Below are 18,763 nucleotides of genomic sequence, written 5' to 3' on the forward strand. Positions count from 1 at the left end.
CAGGAGCCAGGCGCTGCCGGGTGGGGCTAAGGCTGTGCTGGAGAATCGCTCTGTGCTGTGACTTTGCAAAGGCGGGAGCTCATAGGTAGGAAGGAAACCCAGCTCCGTCACCTGGGAAAGAGGGTGTCTTACACTTCTCATTGTTTTGTCCTCCAGAGAGTGAGGAAGGCTTGGCAGGTGTGACCACGCCTCATGTTTCGCACTGATACCTAATATTTATTTGGGGCTTTCCCTGTGCCGGCCACTGTGCTATGTGCTCTGAAAACATTGCCTCATGTAGTCTTCATGCCCGTGCTGCGTGGGAGGTGCTGTTACCGTCCCTACTTAGAGACGAGAAGCCACACACAGGGCAGTTACACAACGTGGCCAAGGCCGGGAAACTGCACCTCGGAGCCGAGCCTCTGACCACGCACAGAGCACAGAGCTGAGAACACTGAGCGGTGCTCCACCGTCGGCCTGCCTGCGCCCCTCTTTCCCGACTTTCATGGCAGCGTTTGCCGATGGGGAACGGGCTGAAGTGCGTCCGTCAGTCCTGGTGGGAGAAGAGAGCTGCTCCGAGCTCAGCCATCCTGCCCTGCCCGCCCCGCTGCTAAGCAGAGGCTGGGGCGTCCATAAATCGGGTTGAGAAGCCACCAGGAGCTGAGTCACAGAGATTTCTTTGGGATTAAGGATCCTCTGAGGCCCATGGTACCTGGTTGTGGTGGAGGCACTTGGCTCTTGCAGCCAGTCATTAATCCCAGCGAAATACTTGGTATTTCCAGTCATTCCGGCTGGAATTAAACTTAAATCAAACCCAAAAAGTACAGCCAGAGAATGTGAGCAACTTGCCAAAGAAACCAGGCATCCCGCCTGCTCAGATGCTGGTCTCACTTCTCAGGAAATGTGGGCCATGCACGCCCTGTGCCCGGAAAGCAGGAGGGGAAGAGAACGGAGCGCCCACTGAGCTCCCAGGCCTCCTCCCCACCCTCGGCCCCACCTGTCTGGGCGTGTGCCTCGTAAATCTCCTCGCGGTCCAGCGAGGTAGCAGTGAGGCAGCCCTGGTGTCTAACCCGACTCTGCTGCTATAACAAGTCCCTTTGTCTGGGGCCACACCACGATAGTTGGGGGCAGAGAAGCAGCTCAGCGGACCGGCTAGGACCACAGGCGCTGGAGCCAGTGTGCCGGAGCCACTGTGTGCCCCTCTGGGCCTCAGTTTCCTCGTTTAGAAAAATGCGATTGTAGGTACCTCACTGGGTGATGGCGAGTATTAAGTGGGTTAATAACACAGACGGACACAACAGTGCCTGGTGTAGCGTAAGCACAGTGTGTTAGCTTAGATGCCCAGGCCCCCACAGGGCTGGGGCGGGGAGTTTCCTCACGTGTAACATGGGGTTGGGGCAGGACTCGACCACAGAGGACCCTCTTCACCTCCTGTTCTCTGGCCATGAGCAAGGCCCTGCCCCCAAGAGCACTTAACCCCCCAGCTGAGAAAGTGGCTCAACAGACAGCATGACGTCTCCACAAGCCACCCCCCAACCAGTGGCCGTGCATGCGTGGGGTGTGGATGTGTGTGCGTGTGTGTATATGTGTATATATACAGAGGGAGCCAAACAAATGTATACGCATTTTAAGAAAGGAAAAAACGGTATTAAAATTATAATACTCGATATGTATTGATAAGAAAAGACGAATACAAGTCACGTTTGACTTCTGCAATGACAAGAGGTGCTCAAAGTGGTGACCGTCAGTACCCAGACACTTCTGATGACGGCGAGCACTGTTCGGTAGACTTCTGTGGCGGGCGTGCACCCTGTACCAGCACCACAGCAGAAGCAGCAGGACTCGTTGTTGTGCGAGGCCTCCCAGATCTTCCCTTGTGTGTATCGCACACAGCACCATGCGTCTCCGACTTACCACGAATGCGTGCAATTGTTAGGTGCGTTGGAGGTTCTGTTGCACACTCAGACCTCCGTGGTCATTGTACTTCCACAACGTTCTTGAATGTCAGAGACCTCTTCAAAATGGTCTTGCGCTCCTTGAGTGACCACCGTGCTTCCTCCGTTTTCTTTGACTGTCCTGCCTGTCGCCTGGTGACGCAGGCCTTCATTTGATTAACGCCATCTTTTGAGTGACCGTCATATTGCATATTGCTACCGTAATTCAATTCAACTTCGAAAAGTAATACATAGATAACATCACTTAAAATGTGTATACATTTTTTTGGCACCCCTGTGTACATGTGTACCCCTGTGTACAGTAGGTGTGTATGTATGTGTGCACATGTGTATGTGTGCATATGTGTATCTGTGTGTGCATGTGTCTGTGTATTTGTGCACATGTGTCTCATGTCTGTGCATCTGTGTATAGGCATGTGTGTTTTGTGCATATGTGCATGTGTGTCTGTAGACATGTGGGAACATGTATAGGCCAGTGTGCTTGTATATGTATATGAGTATATGTGTGTTTGTGTATGTAAGTATATATGTGTTTGGGCTGTGTGCATATGTATATGTGTGCACCTATATAAAACTGTGTGCATGTGTGCAGATGCGTGTACACGTGTGTATGCATGTTTGGTTAGAAAGTGCAGAAAGCTAGCCTGTTTGGTTCTTTGTTGAAGTGCAGACGGGGGCGTGCCCTGCCATCTCACACCTTGGCAGGAACATGGTCTGAGTACCCCAAACCCCAGAAGGAGGGGTGCGAGGTGAGGTGCAAAGTGAGGGACAGGAACTAGAGGGTTTCAGCTGAAGAAGCCCAGCAGGAGCGCTGGTGGAGGAAATAAAGAACAAGAACAGGGCCAGCTGTTCAGCGGTGGGCGCAATGGATGCTCTGAGCTGTTCTGTCACCAACAGGCGGGTAAAGCTCAGAGCAGCCCTCCTGCAGTCGTCAGTGGTCAAGCCAAGACTCGAGAGTAGCACCCCCCAGGCCAGAGCTTCTGCACCAGCCCGGGCTGTCCCTGGGGGAAAGGCAGGCAGACTGGGGCAGGCCAGTCACCAGGCCCTCACTGCAGGTGCAGGAGGCTCATGGTCCAGGCAACGGGTGGTGTTGGGAGGGCACCCAGCTCCACGGTGGGGAGTGGTCGGCAGCTCCAGGTGCTTGATTACAGTGCCCCAGGCCTGGTGTAGGGGAGGAATTGCTGAGGAGGAGAAGGGAGCCCAGGGTCCCCAGAAAGCTGGGCAAGCCAGAGGGCTCCAGGAGGGCAGGAAGGTGGTCAGAAAAGGCCGCCAGACTAGACCTCAGGGTGTTTATATTTCAGTTCTGTTTACAATGTGTATCTTTGGGCAACTCAAATCCCCTTTCTGAGTCTCAGTTTGCACATCTGCCTAATGGGGCCACGACCCCACCCTGGCCTCGTAGGAAGAAGCAGTGTAGCATTGGGGTTAAGAGTACAGCCTTTGGCGCCCCAAGAGTGAACCCCACTTCTCAGTAGCTTTATGCCTTTGGGCAAGTCACTTAACCTCTCAGCCTCAGTTGTCTTCTCTGTAAAATGGGGATAACAGTGGTCTGTACCTCATAGGGTCATTGCGAGTATTAACTCAAATAATGCCTGTAAAACACTTAGAACAGCACCTGGCACAAAGAAAGGGACTCGTGAATATTAATTGCCGTTGCGATTGCTTTCATTGTATACGGCTGTCTGTCAGGAGAACAAAACAAGCCTGCACAGAGGAGACTGCTGAGCTGCAGAAAGTTCTGTTGGGAGGGAGGAGCTTGTATTATAGTTTGCAGTTATTCACGCCCACCCTTCCTGGTGAGAGTAACACGGTCTCACCTCCTCACCTCGTTGACTTTGACCTTGACCATGTGACATGCCCTGGCCTGTCCAGGTGACAAAATGACGATGTTCTCCAGTGCTCAGCAGAGTTTAAAACGCATCAAGAGAGTTGCCCCCAACCGTGTTTGCTTTTCCTTCTGTCATAAGAATGAGTTGACTTAGACGGGGCAGCTTCTACAGCCTGGGCCCTGGGGATGAGAAGCTATGGAGCAGGGACCACACTTGACAGCCACCCACGTGTGACGTGAGCAAGAAAGAAATGTTCGTTGTTGTCAGCCGCTGAGATTTGGGGGTGGTTGCCACAGGCAAACAGACACAGACACACAACATCGAGAAGAAGAAGGGTCTCCAGGTACATGTCCCACGACCAACTGGAGAGCACAGACACCAGGTCTTGGAAGCTGAAGTCAGGAGGTGATTGAAGTGAACAAAAGCCATGTACACGCAGTGTTTACACACCCAGGTGAGCCCCCAGAAAACCCTGAGCACGGTGTGCCCTTTATTTCCTTAAGACGTTGTACTACTTAGCAGGGCCCCGGTGCTAGCTGGCTTCCCCACAGGGTCTCCTTGCCTCCACTCTTCCCCAGGGGCTCCCCCCTGGCTCGTGGCCTCGATTCCTGGGTCATCCTCACTGAGAAAGCCCAAGAAGCCCTTCGCGCTGGCTTCTGTCTTGTTTGCTCTCACTTGTGCCATCCTGTTGTGGACAAGAAGGAAGCAAGAAGCCAACATCAGCCCCCACCAGGACCAAGGGAAACATTACCCGGCCTCCGGTTGGGATGTGTTTCCCTTCCCGTGGGTCTTCCTCCCAGAGCCAGGTCCTTCACTCAGGGAGCGAATGCTGTGTTGCCCCCACTCTATCCGGCCCAGAATAGGTTTTGCTCAGAGGGGACCAAAGGGCGGGGGTGCTGAGGTCCCCGCTGTGTGCCTGCCCCCCGGCTCCAGCAGTCCTCACAAGGGGGCACAGAGGGTCTGGCGGACCCTGCCATCCTGCCTTTTGGAAGAGGGGCCGCTCATAGATTCTGACCTCACTGGTTTGGGAAAGTTTTCCGTTTGGCGTGCAAATGGCGTGCAAGGAGGCAAAGCAAACATCTGGTCGCAGTTCCCTTGTTCCCTGCCAGCCACCCCACTTGGGGATTCCAGGCATTTGTTCCATCATTTCTCCATTTCCTTTCCATACCATCCAGCTGAGCTTTGGCTGCTTCTATCTTCCCTCCCATCCAGGGAGCCATTCCCGGCCTCTCTCCGCTTGTGTCTGCTCCTGGCCCTGACGGGAATTTTCCTGTGGCTTTCTGTGGTTCTCCAATCCTGCAATTTACCACCCAGTGCTTGCAGGCTCTCCATGCACTGAAGACTTTCCGAGCAAATCTTGATCCAGTGTGGTCGCTCGGTGTAGTCATCACAAAGGCCTTGGTGAAACCGCCTCCGTGGCCCAGCAGCAGCCCAGCCCCCGCCCAGCTCGTGGCTGCTCTGTCCCTGTGTTGGGTGCTTTCGGGGGCAAGGACCAGAGGCACGCGGGGCGTTCCCGGCAGGGAGTGAGGAGCAGGAAAGAGGCCCAGGCTGCCTCAGCAGGACTCGTGGAGAACGGTGGTCCCTCAGGTGCTGCGTCATCTCTTCCCTGCTTCTGGGTCTTCATCATCCTTGCAGCTCGGCTCCTCTCGGCCATGCTTCTGTGGCTGCTCACCCAGCCTCTCTCTTCTCCATCTCTCCTTTACTTCTGCTTGATGTCTCATGCTTTGTGGCTTCTGCTTACTGCCATTCCTCGTGGGGTCCTCTGTTAACTGGAGCCATCTCTCTGTGGCTGCTGTTGAAACTCCCCGAGAGGATGTGGTTGGGGCATTTCTGGCATCTAGTCCTGGCTGGACAGAGTTCGGGGCCAGGCCACCTCGCAGGACACCAGAGGGTGTCCTCATGACCAGCACGTACAGGGCTCTCTTGGACTCAGGGGCCGAGCCCGAGACCAACTGGTTATTTGTGGCCAGCGGCCTGGTCACATGAGGCAAAGCATGGCAACCAGTGGCTAATGAACCGCCGGTGGCTGCTCTGTGTGTGCGTGTGGGGGTGGGGGTGGGGGCACCCGTGGACTCCCCAACCGTCTAACAGCACCCCACTGTGTCGGCGAGAGAGCCCTTATCTGTCCCACTTAGGACTCCTCCTGCTGCTGGACCCACGCCACGCCTCCCACGGGGCAGCAGCTCACGTGCGCCCTGGTCACCCCTGCCCAGTCCATCGGCCTCCTCCAGTGCATTCTCAGCCAGTCTGGCTCCTCCTCAGAGTTCCCTTCCATTGCTCTGCCCTTCCAGGGGCCTGCGATTCCTGCCGTAAGGATTGCTGCTTCTCGCCGTTTGTCCTGCGCTCTTCCACATGTCATCGCCACGCTGCTCCCCAGGGGGGCTGACCCTTGGCAAGGGCCACTGCGGGCTGTCAGTGTCCACACCAGGGCCCCCCACCAGCAGTCCTGCTTTCCTCCTGCGGCCCAGCCTCTGTCGCACATGGAGGGATGAGACCGGACTGTCGTGTGGTGAGGGCCCCGGACAGGAACCCGGCCATGATTCAACACGCACAACCGTGTTTGTGAAACCAGATCATCTCAACTCCTCCGCTTAAAACCTTCCAGTGCTTTCCGTGTGTCCAAGAGCCGCAGGGAGCCCTCTGTGTGGCCTGCCAGCCCCGGCAGGACCCAGTCCCCGCCGACTCTTCATCCTTCTCTCAAGCTACGTTGCCCCCGCCCACCCCGGCTTTTCAGCTCCTCGGAGGTCCCCAACTCTGTCTCCTCCACTCATCATCTACAAGCTGCATCGGCCGGGGCTGGGCGATTGGACGCCCCACGCTGCCTGGGGGGGGTGCTCAGCACGTGTAGGTGTTCAGTAAATATTTTTGAGTGACAAGTGAGCAAGCTGTGTGTTGATGAGAATGGAGGGAGACATCAGGAGGCGGGCACAGCCAGACCGTGGGGGCAGTGGTGGGGGACAGGCTGAGGGCGTCCCGCTCAGACGGGGAGGCTGAATGCCAGGCCGGAAGTCGGCCTGTCACCTGGGATGTCTTGCTGAGGCGGGAGCATGAATGACTGAGTAGGAGGCCTTGGGCAGCCGCCAGCAGGACAGACCAGAGCATGAGAAACCTGGGAGCTGGGACACAGTTTGGGAGCCTTTGGAAATACCCGAGGGCTGGCCCAGGAGGCGCACGGGCTGGGCAGGCCTGGAGCGTGGATGCGGGCCTGGCGGGGGCCGGCAGGCTTTGCTCGTTGAGCAGAGATGGGGACTCAGGGTCTTGAGGTGTCTCTGTGGGTGCCACGCCCTGATTCCTAGGAGGGCAGAGGAACGGCGGAGGCTGGGCAGGGGGGCTGATTATCAGCCCGAGAGCTCAGGGCAGTGGCCGTGTCCGCGTGGCACTGTCACCGTGTGGCGGGGCTTGGCCTCGAGTCCGACAGTCCTGGTTTGTTTTCCATCCCTGTCCCCTCCTAGCTTGCTGCACTTGGCTAATTCCTCACTCCCTCTGCAGCTCAAATTCCTTATCTGTCTCGTGGGGATAATAAGGTCCTATTGTGATGGTTCCCCAAGATGACGCTGGCAGAGGGCACCACGCATGTCGTCAGTCCTGGGCTACAGAGTAACAGCTAGGTAAGTAATACTAGCGACAAAATAATAATACTGTTAATCACAGCAATGGGACCAAGAAGGACACATGCTCGAAGATGTAGGCACAAGAGCTCAGTTGCAGAAGGGGGTTCCCAGGAGCGTAGGAGCCGGGCGTTGGGAACCCCCTGGCCTGTGTCCGGGCTCTCGGGAAGGTTGCTGAGCCCGTTGGTGGGGACTGAGGCACCTCTCCGGCCAGCGTGGCTGAGGGACTGGGATGGATAAGCCTGCTGGTGGTGACCTTGACCCAGCGGCAAGGAACTGGGGGCCAAGGTGGCAGAGGTGGCAGAGGGCACTGCTGCCCATGTGCTGACTCAGTGTCTTCCTGCCCCTTGGGAACAACTTCTGGCCAAATGTGTGACGGAGCCAGCAGTGGCCGTCACGCCCACAGAGTGGCCTCAGCTTTGGCTGAACATTCTAGTAACCTGGTGCTTCCCGTCTGCAGACAGAGCATGGCCCAGACAGACGTCGTGACTGAAGTGGCCTTGTCTATCCACAGGAGACGTTTTGGCCAGGCTGTCCTGTAAATGGCACAGCTCGCAGGCTGCTGCAGAGTATCTCTTCCCCACCCTGGTTTCTGGAACTTTGGCTCGCCTCGCAGCGGGTCCCAGATAACCCGGACGTTGCATTTGTATGACGCCAGTGCCTGGAGAGGAACTCAACAGCTCTGACTCAGAAGGAGCCGAGAGCAAGCCTGGGCCCCCCTGCTGCTAAGCAGTGAGCTCTCGGGCGTTCATGAACCTCTCTGTGCTTCCTTTGCACCTCTCAAAACACAGAGATAAGGCTTGTCGCGTGCTGAGCTTGAAAGTTCTGTAAGTGCTAGCTGGTTATCAAAATTCATGAACGCATACGTGATCACATTTTATCCTCATGGTGAAGCTGTGGCACGGGTGAGGCAGTTACTGTCATCCGTATTTTATAGGGGAAACAAAGGTTTGCAGATACTGTCACTGGCTGAATGGCACATACGCCCAGGTCTTCCTACCTGGAAGCTGGTGCTCTGTTCCCTGTGCTGCGGGTCCCACGGAACCCCTCTGGCTGCTGAAGAGTCTGATTTAGAAGGTGTGAGGTGGATTCCAGGAATGATCTTTTTAACAGTCTCCTCAGATGGCAACTGAGCAGCGTTTATAAAGCTGAGACAAGGAGGGCAGAGGCCGTCCCTGCCTTCTGCTTGTGACTCCACGGCGAGCTGTGACACTCACGTCCCTTGGGAGATGAGAAACAAACCCGGTTATTCTGCACAGAGTGGAAACTGGTCAGAGCAGAAGTCGGCTTCTTTCCAGAGCACAGCATGAGGCTCCAGGAAAGGAGGTGGGAAGGGCGTGTGCCCAGAGCTGCCCAACGGGTGTCCGAAGGATGCCCCAACCCTCAAAAACTCCAGAAAGACATCGCCCTTCAAGAATGGCCAGCTCTGGAGCTAGATGGCTTCGATTCGAATCCTTTCTCCCCGGCTTCATAGCCCTGTGGTGTGGACAAGTCATGGAGTCTCTCCTGCTCCGTTTATCCAATGAAACCAGAGATCCTACCTCCAGGAAACAGCCCTTGGTATGTAACGAGCATTTGACCGCTATGAGCAACCATTATGATGACCGTGGCCATTGATTCCAGCAGCCTCTCCTCTTTGGCAGCCACCACTTCTCCACAGTTATGGCCCGACCCAGCCAGGAAGAGACAGGCCCAGGGACGAGTGTGGACTTGAGGCGAACCCAACAGAAGAGTCAGATCAGCTTGACTCCAAAGCCCTGTAATCCCCCTCAGACTCTTTCCTTGACTCAGGGTGACCAGGGGCCCACAGAATGCTGGCCAGATGAAGGGACAAGCCAGGCCGAGCCTCACCCTCTGGCTGACGTTGCCAAGTACCGCCTTGGACATGACAGCCACTCAGAAGCTAGCCTTGCTCTCCTGGACACGCGTCGCAGGACACATGGCTGCTTGGCTGTCCCTCGGAGCTGGTCCCCTTACACAATGCCAGGGCAGCGGGGGTTCTGTCGACGAGGTGGCCAAAGGCATGGGCTGGGCCGCAGGAGTGGGTGCCCGGAGAAACTGTCCTCCTCTCACTGTCCTGGCATTAGGAAGACTCCGCTAATGTTTTCGGTGCTGGAAAGTCTGCCCTCATCTTGGGTTTTCTCCATTACCACCAAGGCTGCTCCGCTTGGACGGCTGCCCTGGGGAATTTGTTCGGCAAAACAAATAGAAATGTATTTTGTATTGGGTCATTGGCAGAAAGGATGGGTCTAGCTGCCCTCCGGCCTGTACACTAGAGCCAAGGCCAAGAAACACACCGGCCAATTCCCTCACCCAGACAGACAGACAGACTGTAAGCAAGGAGGGCATGGGACATAGGACCGGACCCTCGCCCTGTGGAGGGGCAGCCCACGGCTCAGAAGTGATTTGAAAAAGCAGAAGTCTAAGACGGAAGAGTCTGCAGGGTTGTGACATCAGCATGGGACATGCTGCCTGCTGACGGACGGGTATTCTGTTTGAGGGTCCCGGTGGGTGGAACAGGCCTGTGACGCACTGAAAGCTTCCCGGCAGAGGGCTTGTCCATTTGAAAGAGAAAGGAGGAAGTGTGTGTGTGCCGGGGTGGCGTGGGGGCGTGGTAGGCTCGCCTTGTTTATCAATGAAGATTCCGAATGGAACAGCCTAAGCTGGCACTTCTTCAGGACGTAAGAATTCATGTTCATTTCTGCAAAAAGTGCTCCTTGGCAGGTCTGCCAGGGGGGTTTCCATCAGACTCTGTCACCCACGCCCACCCTGCCCGTGCATGGAGAGCAGCGCCTCATATCATTTATTCTTCCTAATGCCCCGATGAGGCTGATATTATTGTTCCCACTTCTCAGAAGAGGAAACAGAGAGGTTAAAGAGTTCTCCAAAGTCCACACAGCCAGCAAATGGCAGAGGCGGGCTATCATCCAGGCGTTCCTGACACCACAACCTTCCCCTTAGACCCGGTTTCTTTAGGTGCAGTCCTTCGTCATTCAGGTTAGAACCACCAGAGGTGCCTGTCAAAATCAAAGAGCCCTGGGTCCCACCCCAGAGCTAGAGAATGGGAGCCCCTGGGGTTGGGATATGCCTGGGAAGGTGCCTTTTAATAAGTTCCCCAGGTGGTTCCAATGGTCTCAAAGTTGGAAGAACAATGTCCTAAATAAAGGAACTGAATGCCCACCGATGAGAAGCCTTTTCTTGCCATGTCAGGTCAAGACCCCAGGGAAGGGCTGCCTCCCGGGAGCTCAGCTGCTTCCAGTCTGAGAGACACACACGTCTTCCCCCGGTGAGTGACAGCAGGGCTGATCTGACCCTGCAGGGGACCCTCCCTGTCCTTACAGGGGCCTTTTCCCCAGTGGGGGTCCTCGGTGAGGATTCAGTAGAAGACCCTGGCACGTGCAGCTAAGGTGGGTCATTCCATGATTGGTTTGACTTTCAGGTATCCATGCTACCCCAGCCCCCCACCTGCAAGAACGAGGGAAGGAGAGGTGTCACCTCACCCAGGTGGTTGTGAAGGAGGCAGCTCAGAAACAGGTTTCTAAACACCCTAGCAGGAAACCTGCTCCCCAGAAGCCAGGTCACAGCATGCGTCCGCCCTCCTCTGCTTGCGCTCATTTGTACAGATTGGGCCAACGTGCTGACAAAACCTCTGCATAGTCTGCGAGTACCAGTCCTGGGATTATTTTAGGCTTTTTCATACCAAAACAAGCCCTTTGGGTATTGGCTGGGACAGCTCCTGTGCTCTAGTAGCACAGTCGTCCCTCTTGCTTTAGGGCTAGCACCAGCTCACTGGGAAAGCATCTTTGGCCCGAGATGGATCTGCCCAGGACAAGACCGTGAGAAAGGAGGGCGGAAGAAGTCTGGACTCGGAACAGCTGCGTCACCCCGCGGCTTGTCCCGCTGTGAGGCCGCAGGCGCTTGGTCCCCCTCTGCTGTCCCTTGAGCACCTGTACTCTGTGATCCCAGCTCTGTGACCTCAGCTGAGTGCCTCTGGCCCGGGGAGGCCATCTAGAAGCCACCAGAGAGAAAGCACACACCCACATAGCGTGGCTGGTGTCAACCTCCTCCTCAGAGTCTCTCTCTGGGAATTTGAGTTTTAGATAGCAAAAGAGTTGCACATTTATGGTGGGAGGAGACTAGAAAAGAGTAGCCAAGTCTCATGAATTATCCAACATCGTGAATGTGCTGAGAGGACAACAAGAAAGAGCTGCCATGACCTCTTAGTCCCCAAATCCCCAAACTAGGTCCCAGGCACTGTGATGTCAGCTGCCCTCTGTCCCGGGTCTCTGGGAGACTCCTGTCCAAAGACGGCACCTTCCAAAGAAGCCCCGTGAGAGAGGTTATTTTTGTGGTAACCTCAGGTGGGGCTCTTTCCAGCTCTGTTCCTCATGGCCGCAGTAGCTTTTGGCTCCAGAAAGAGGAAGGAAACAAATATTGGCCTGGCACCATGACGTGACGTGGGCACTTAACAACGTCACGTGAGTCATTTTATGTAACCCTCACAGTCCCTCTGACAGACATGGAGGGTGATCCCTATTTGCAGCTGAGCAGCTGGAGGGTCCACGGAATGACACAGTACATGGTCTGTACTGTGACATGTCATGGTCTGCGTGGCCGGCCCTGTTCCGCACGTGCAGTGTATGTAGCGATCAGTATGGACCGGCCCTGTGTTTCTCTGTTACAATTTCTACACTGAAAACACAAAACACAAAGAAAACAAACATTGATGGGCTCGCCGAGGGCCCTGGAGCCCACCTGACAGACAGTCCGGTGACATTTCCGAGGGCAAGGCAGCCTCGCATGGTGCACGAGTGAGTTCTGGTCGGGGCTGCTTGCTCCTCAGAGAGAGAACCTACGAGCACGAGTGTCTCGGCTCCACTGTCCGCCAAGAGCAGCACCTCTGGCTGGAAGGGACCCCGGAGTGCCTCTGGAGCGCCCCTTCTTTTGTCAGCAGACGAGGCGCGGTCCCAGAAGGGAACGTCTCTTGGCCTGTCTCTAGCTGACATTCTTGGACAACTTCCTTTTTGCCACACACACATCATATATGAAGGAGCTCGTTTAGTCCTCGCCACATCCAGATGAGAGAGGTTCTCTTATTATCACCATCTTATTATCTTGAGATAAAGAAGCTGAGGTCAGACAACTCTCCTAGAGGGACAGAACAGGCAGAGCTGGGACATGAGCCCCGCAAGACTGACCTGGGAGCCTGTTCTTCCAGCCACCATGGGACCCATGCTTCTCACCTGGTCGCATCTGCCCGCTGCAGAGACCTGGAACTCGAGTGGCGTAAATGGTAGTCACGGTGTGTGTGTGTGGGGGGGCTGCCCTCCCCAGCCTCCGTTCTCCTTGTCACTTGAGGAACTGCGATTGCTGAGGTGAAAGTTTCTGATGCTTGGTCACGGCGCAATGAGATACACACGGAAGGAGAGTTTTCTTGGGAAAGAAAAACAAAACTAGGATAGAAAAATGCCTCTGTGTGAGGTGGAGCAGGGGACTTGGGACAGCCAAGACGTCATTTGGAAGGCTGGCTGGAGTGAGGGCGTTGTACAACCAGGGTCATCCTTCAATTGTCAGATTTGACACTTCGTTTGGTCAACATGACAGTGTTTGAGTTGGAAAAAAAACATTATTTAATTAGATCAGATGCTCTTGGTTGATACGTATCAGAAAATACAGTGAGATTGGCTCAGACACGGGGGGCCGTGGGGGGCAGAGGCAGGAGATGGGGGTCCTGGGACAAACACTTGTGTCATGTGTTTCTCCTCTGGCTCCCTCCCTGCTGGGACCACATTGTTGTTCAACCAGAGGCTACAGCTCCTGTCCGGCAGTCCTTTCCAGGGGCAGCAAGGCTCCCCATGTCCTGGTCACCTCCTCTTTCTCCTCCCTTCAGGCCAAGGTGGAAATGGCTCCCCACTTGTTGTCAGTCCCCCGGGGCAGCCCCATCTCTTACTTACTAAGGTTTCCCTTGACCTTGCCCACATCTAGGTAAATGGCCGCTTCCTCGGTAACCCCGCTTCCTCTGGGACCCTGACGGGGGCAGGAACAGAACGTGTGTGTGAGTGTGTCCGTGCACACGTACACCAGTGTGGAAGCATAAACACCCAAGTATTACCAGGACGGCTGCGGTGGGATGAAGAATGATTTGTTTCTTCCTTCTGCTTCTCTACATTTTCTGATTTTTATGCAATGCAACATGTATTATTTACGTTAAAAAATTGTGTCGGAAATAAAAGGCTCACAGACTCATGAAATCCAGGTGTTTCTGTGGAGGAGGATCGGGCTTGGGGAGGCGAGCAGGCCTCAGATCCCGACCCTTCAGGGGTAGGTCTGGGCCCTGAGGTACTTGGGTTGAAGGAAACTGAAGACACCGGCCATTGCCCCCGGATCAGATGTCATGAGGATTTAATGAGATAAACACGCCTGCAGCTTGGAGCTCTTAATGTGATTAAAAAGAAAAGAAGGGGCCCATTATCATTCCTTGGCTTTGGAAAGGCCTTTTAACCTTGACTGCCCCGAGTCCTGCTGCCGTCCCGACCGTGCTGTGACCACGTCAGGTGCAGAGTAGAAGCAAGGGAGCAAGTCCATCATGAGCCGGGAGGACGACTCGGCCTGGTGGTCCTCAAGCTTCACATGCATGGAATCATCTGAGCATGTGCTCAATGCGGATCCCAGGGCATCTACCCCACACGGCCAAGATGGGGCCCAGGAACCTGCCTTTTGAAGAAGCTGGCCCTCTTTCACTCCCACATGCACACCCAGCATGAGGACTGGAGGTGCCTCAGCCACTGAGTTTGGGGCGCAAGTCTTACCTCTTTGGGACTCTCATCCCTAAGACTCAGTGAGCAGAGGAAGGGAAAATGGGGAGAAGGGAGAGCTGGTGGCTGAGAGGGGCACCGGGGGGGGGGGGCTGAAACCAACCTGGGGCATCACCAGGAGGAAACCCACGAGAGGGACATTGAGCCCTCCTGCACGATTAGTGCTCGGGAAACCACAGGGACCCGCTGGAGGCTTTGACTGATGCCGTGTTCTTTTCCATTTCTTCTCTGATTACATTGATCCTGTACTTTTGCTGATGTTGTGACAGTCTAATTATAGACCTCTCGGCTGCTGAGCAAACAGTCGTCCTCTCTCGGTATATCCGCCAGTTACACAAGTGCCAGCTCGGGGACACTGTCATTATGTGCAGCCAACCCCATGATGTGCTGAGCACCCACACACCCTTTACTTCCTTCATGTCACCGCGGGAGCCATAGGTGCTGGAGTAAGCCAGGCCATGTCCCTTGTTTTTAATATATAAAAACAGATGGGGAAACAGAGGCACAGAGCAGTGGCTAATAGAACAGAGCTAGAAATGAAACCTGAGACTTGGGTTGGCGGGGAATGGTAACGTTATCCAAGAACTCTTTCTTTCTTTTCTCTCTCTGTCCTTTTCACTGGACATCCACTTAGTGTCTAAGAATTTTGAAGAAGAAAAATTTCACCTGGCCAGAAGCAGAGGGTATTGACAGCTGGATGGCCTCCCTCCTTGAAGCTTCTCAAGAGTCCAGTTCCCGGTCCTCCAAGTGGTAGGTCCCAGAAACTTGTCTGCCTCTGTGACCCAGAGCTACATGGAGGAAAGGATACTGATTCGTTCAAGTGACACGCGCAAGAGATGGATGTCAGGCTGGAAAGAAGAGGTACATATTCTGGCCACCCAGCACCTGAACCTGCTTTGCTGTTTGGAGAATCCCCTACCTGAACAGGCACAGCCCACTTCCTGGAGTTAGAGCTGAAAATATCAGAAACTCTGTTTCTGAGCCTTCTCCGTCACCATGGCTTGGGCACGCAATCTGAGCTCTGCCGATCAGATGCCCCCACCCAGATTTTGAATGAGAAGCTACGCTGAGGGCAAGACGCAGGGATATAAAGACTGATTAGCAGTGGGTGGCAGCAAGGGTGGTGGTGCCAACTACGTCCAGCTCCCAGGGGCAGTGGAGGAACAGGGTGAGTTCCTGGTCTTGTCCCTGGACCTCCAGGATGATTTTTTAAAGCCTCGTTCCTGGTAGCAGAGCCACGTGGCCAAGTTCTCCAGCCATCCTGCTGATTCTGTGGGCTACCTGACATCTCTGAAAGAAATTCTGTTTTGCTGAAGTCATTCAGAGTCATTTTTGATTACTTACAACTTAAAATCTGGACCAGTATAAGGACTGGAAGACCAACATTTGAACATTGAGAAGCACACCTGGTGGGCGAGGTAGCCATCCTAGCAGGGGGGCGTCCGTGTCCTCTGGCAAGCTGTGTGGTAGTGGCGACGTCCCTTCTCCCAGCAGGCACGGACTCCCATGGTGAAAGTTTCAGGCAGTATGGCAGCTGGCGAGAGAGACATCCAAGGCCTAAAGGTGAGGCAGGTTCAGAATGGATCCAGGGGTCCGACTTGAGATGAAATGATCCGTTAACAGTTTACACTTTCACGGAATCCCTTTTCCCTGAAGGGAGATTTGAAAACAATAATCCTCAGATAAGAAATCTGGGGCCCCAGAAGTGAAGGTCGTCACAGCACGGTGTTGAGAACTCACCCTCCTCTGCTCTCATCCGACTTGCTTGGCAAGCTGTCCTGACCGTGAAGTGAAAAAGGGCCCAAGGTTGGCAAGGAGAGGACTCTTGTGAACGGGGCCCAGTGTTGGCACATGGCTTCACTCCCTCGTTTGGTCAGCACACACCTCCGTGAAGCAGCGAGCCTAACGTTCATTCCCATTTTGGGAGTAGGAAGCAGAGACGCAGAGAGGGGAAGCCAGTTGACAGGGATACAAGCCATCTGACTCAACCCTACCTTTTTTCTCCGGGCACTGTTAGGGTGGTGGGTATGAAGCGAGTCCAGAGACGGCACTCAGAGGGATGAGTCAGCACCCTCGTCTTGGGCACCTATCCTCTTTTCTCTTTCTGGACCCCTGTCTTACTGCCTGCCTGCTGCCCTGGTCCTCCAGTGTCCCCACTGCTGTGCTATACCTGAGCCTGCTGCCATAGCTGTGCCCAAGGACGCAGCCTGCTCCCTCTGCCCTGCCCCCTCAGGTCTGACCAGTCAGTCCTCCTGTGCTTTGTTCCAAATAAAATGTACACCTTACCTAGTTCTTACTCCAAACCTAGTTCTCTTTCTGTTACACCCAAAAAAATAGTGGCTTGAAGAAGCCTGAGAAGAGATGGGTTTCCCGGCGGGAGTTCTAGGTGGAAGGGGGAAAGCCAGGTCACACTTAGGCCCACACCAGAGTCTTGCCACGATGTAGACCGCGGCGCAAATAGGTCCACAAGTGCTAGAGCGCTTCTTCATTTCTCAGTCTGGGTGCTCCTGACAAAGTGCTGTTTAATTTTTGAAAATTCATTGAGTTGTGCTCGTGTGGTTCTGTGCACTTCTCTCTAAGCCAACATAGAGCAATAAAAAAAAACCACTTTGCTTAAAAATCATTTTAAGAAAGATAAGATATTAGAGCAGGGCATTCCAATAACGCTTATCATGGTGATCCACCTTGAGATAAAGTAATACAAAAACTCCAGACTGAAGAAACTGATAAATGAAGATAACCGGGCACGACACAAAAGATTTTTTTTCTTGCCTTACAAAAAGGATTAATGATAGAATTTCTTTGCTTGCCTGGGCATTTAAAATAAGATTCTCTTGAGACATAAAACGTTTTCAGGGTCATGACCACAAGTGAGGCACACTTGCATTATTTCTTCCCTTTGCTTTCTTTTCCTCCGCTCTCCTAGGTGCACACCAACGACTCACTTAGAATGCAAAGGTCTTTAAACCATTTTGATTGGATGTGCTCCAGCAGAGGCCAGAATTTGGCAAGAAAGTGGCTCCGGTAATTTCGGAAGGACAGATTCACTACGTGGGTCTATATCCAGTGGGCAGTAGCTGGTGACTTCCTGAGAAGCCTTCCAGCTCCAGGGTGCCACAGTTTTATGAGGTAGAAAGAACACTGTGTTTAAAAAAACAAAACAAAATAAAACAAAAACAATGGAAACAAAATGCTAGAAAAGTCAAGGCATGCTCCAGAAATTAAAAAGGGGCCCAAGGAAACATATATACACCTATATGAATAATGAATTTGTCTTCTGGGCTTTGGATCTCCTCTCCTCCCTACCACAGAATTGCATCGTGGTCGGGAAGTTGGACAAAATCTTACCTAAGCAAAGGTAGAACCAAACCATGCTAGATCAAATTCTAGGTAAGAATTTCTGACCCGTGTTCGACCCTGAGGCTCCCTGTGCTAATGGTGTCCATGAGATACTGAAAAAGTAGAAATGTGTAATGTAATAATTTTGCATTAATTTGAATGTGATCACGCATCCTGGATTTTTAGGGACACTCTGGATTTTAAGTAACCAATCACTTTGTTTTCTTAACTGAATTTTTCAGTTCAACAAATATTCATTCATTCAGCAAAACTACTCGCCAGGGGTGCCGAGCTAATTGGATAGCCAGATGGGAAAAATGAATTTTGACCCCAAACTGCACAAAAAATTAATTTGAGATGAATCACAGACCTCCGTGTAAAGGCTGAAACAATCAAAATGCTAGAAGAAAACAAAATAGGTAACCTCTATGGCCTTGGGCTGGGCAAAGAGGTCTTAAACATAAAAATCACTAGTCATAGAAATAAGATTAATAAATTAGACTTTAAAATTAAGAACTCCTGTTCCTCAAAAGATAACAATAGAAGAATGAAAAGAAAGCCACAGATTGGGAGAAGACATTTGTAATACTTATATTGGACAAAGGACTCACATCCAGAATATATAAAGATCTCTTATAGATCAGTAAGACAGACAACTGCCTACAAATGGGCAGAAGAGTTCAACAGACACTTCACTAAAAGGGTCTCAAAATGGCCAATAAGCATATGAAAAGTTTCTCAACATTATTGATTATCAGAGAAATTTAAATCACAGTGAAATACACACCCCCTTTTTTAGAATAAAAAGACTGACAATATTAACACAGGATTAAAATGTGGGACAACCGGAAATCTCATACCACTGCTGGAATATAAACTGTCACACCACTTTGGAAAACTGTTTGGCAGTCTATTGAAAGCTTCAAGGATCCTGCAGTTCTAATCCTGCGTATAAACCCAACAAACACGAATGCTTATGTCCACCAAAAGACACATACAAGAATGTTTGTAGGCCAGAGGGATGAAGGTTCAGTTATGTGGGATGAGTAAGTTCTGGACATCTAATGTACAGCTGGTGATTATAATAACACTGTATTATATACTTAAGCATTCTCACCCATCCCCCACACACACGGTGTGTGAGGTGGTGGACAGATATGTTAATTAACTTACTTTGTGATTTTATATATATATATATATATATATATACACAATATCATGTAGTACACTTTAAATAT

Source organism: Rhinolophus ferrumequinum, chromosome 22, assembly GCF_004115265.2.
Source record: "Rhinolophus ferrumequinum isolate MPI-CBG mRhiFer1 chromosome 22, mRhiFer1_v1.p, whole genome shotgun sequence".
In the NCBI taxonomy this organism is placed as follows: domain Eukaryota; kingdom Metazoa; phylum Chordata; class Mammalia; order Chiroptera; family Rhinolophidae; genus Rhinolophus; species Rhinolophus ferrumequinum.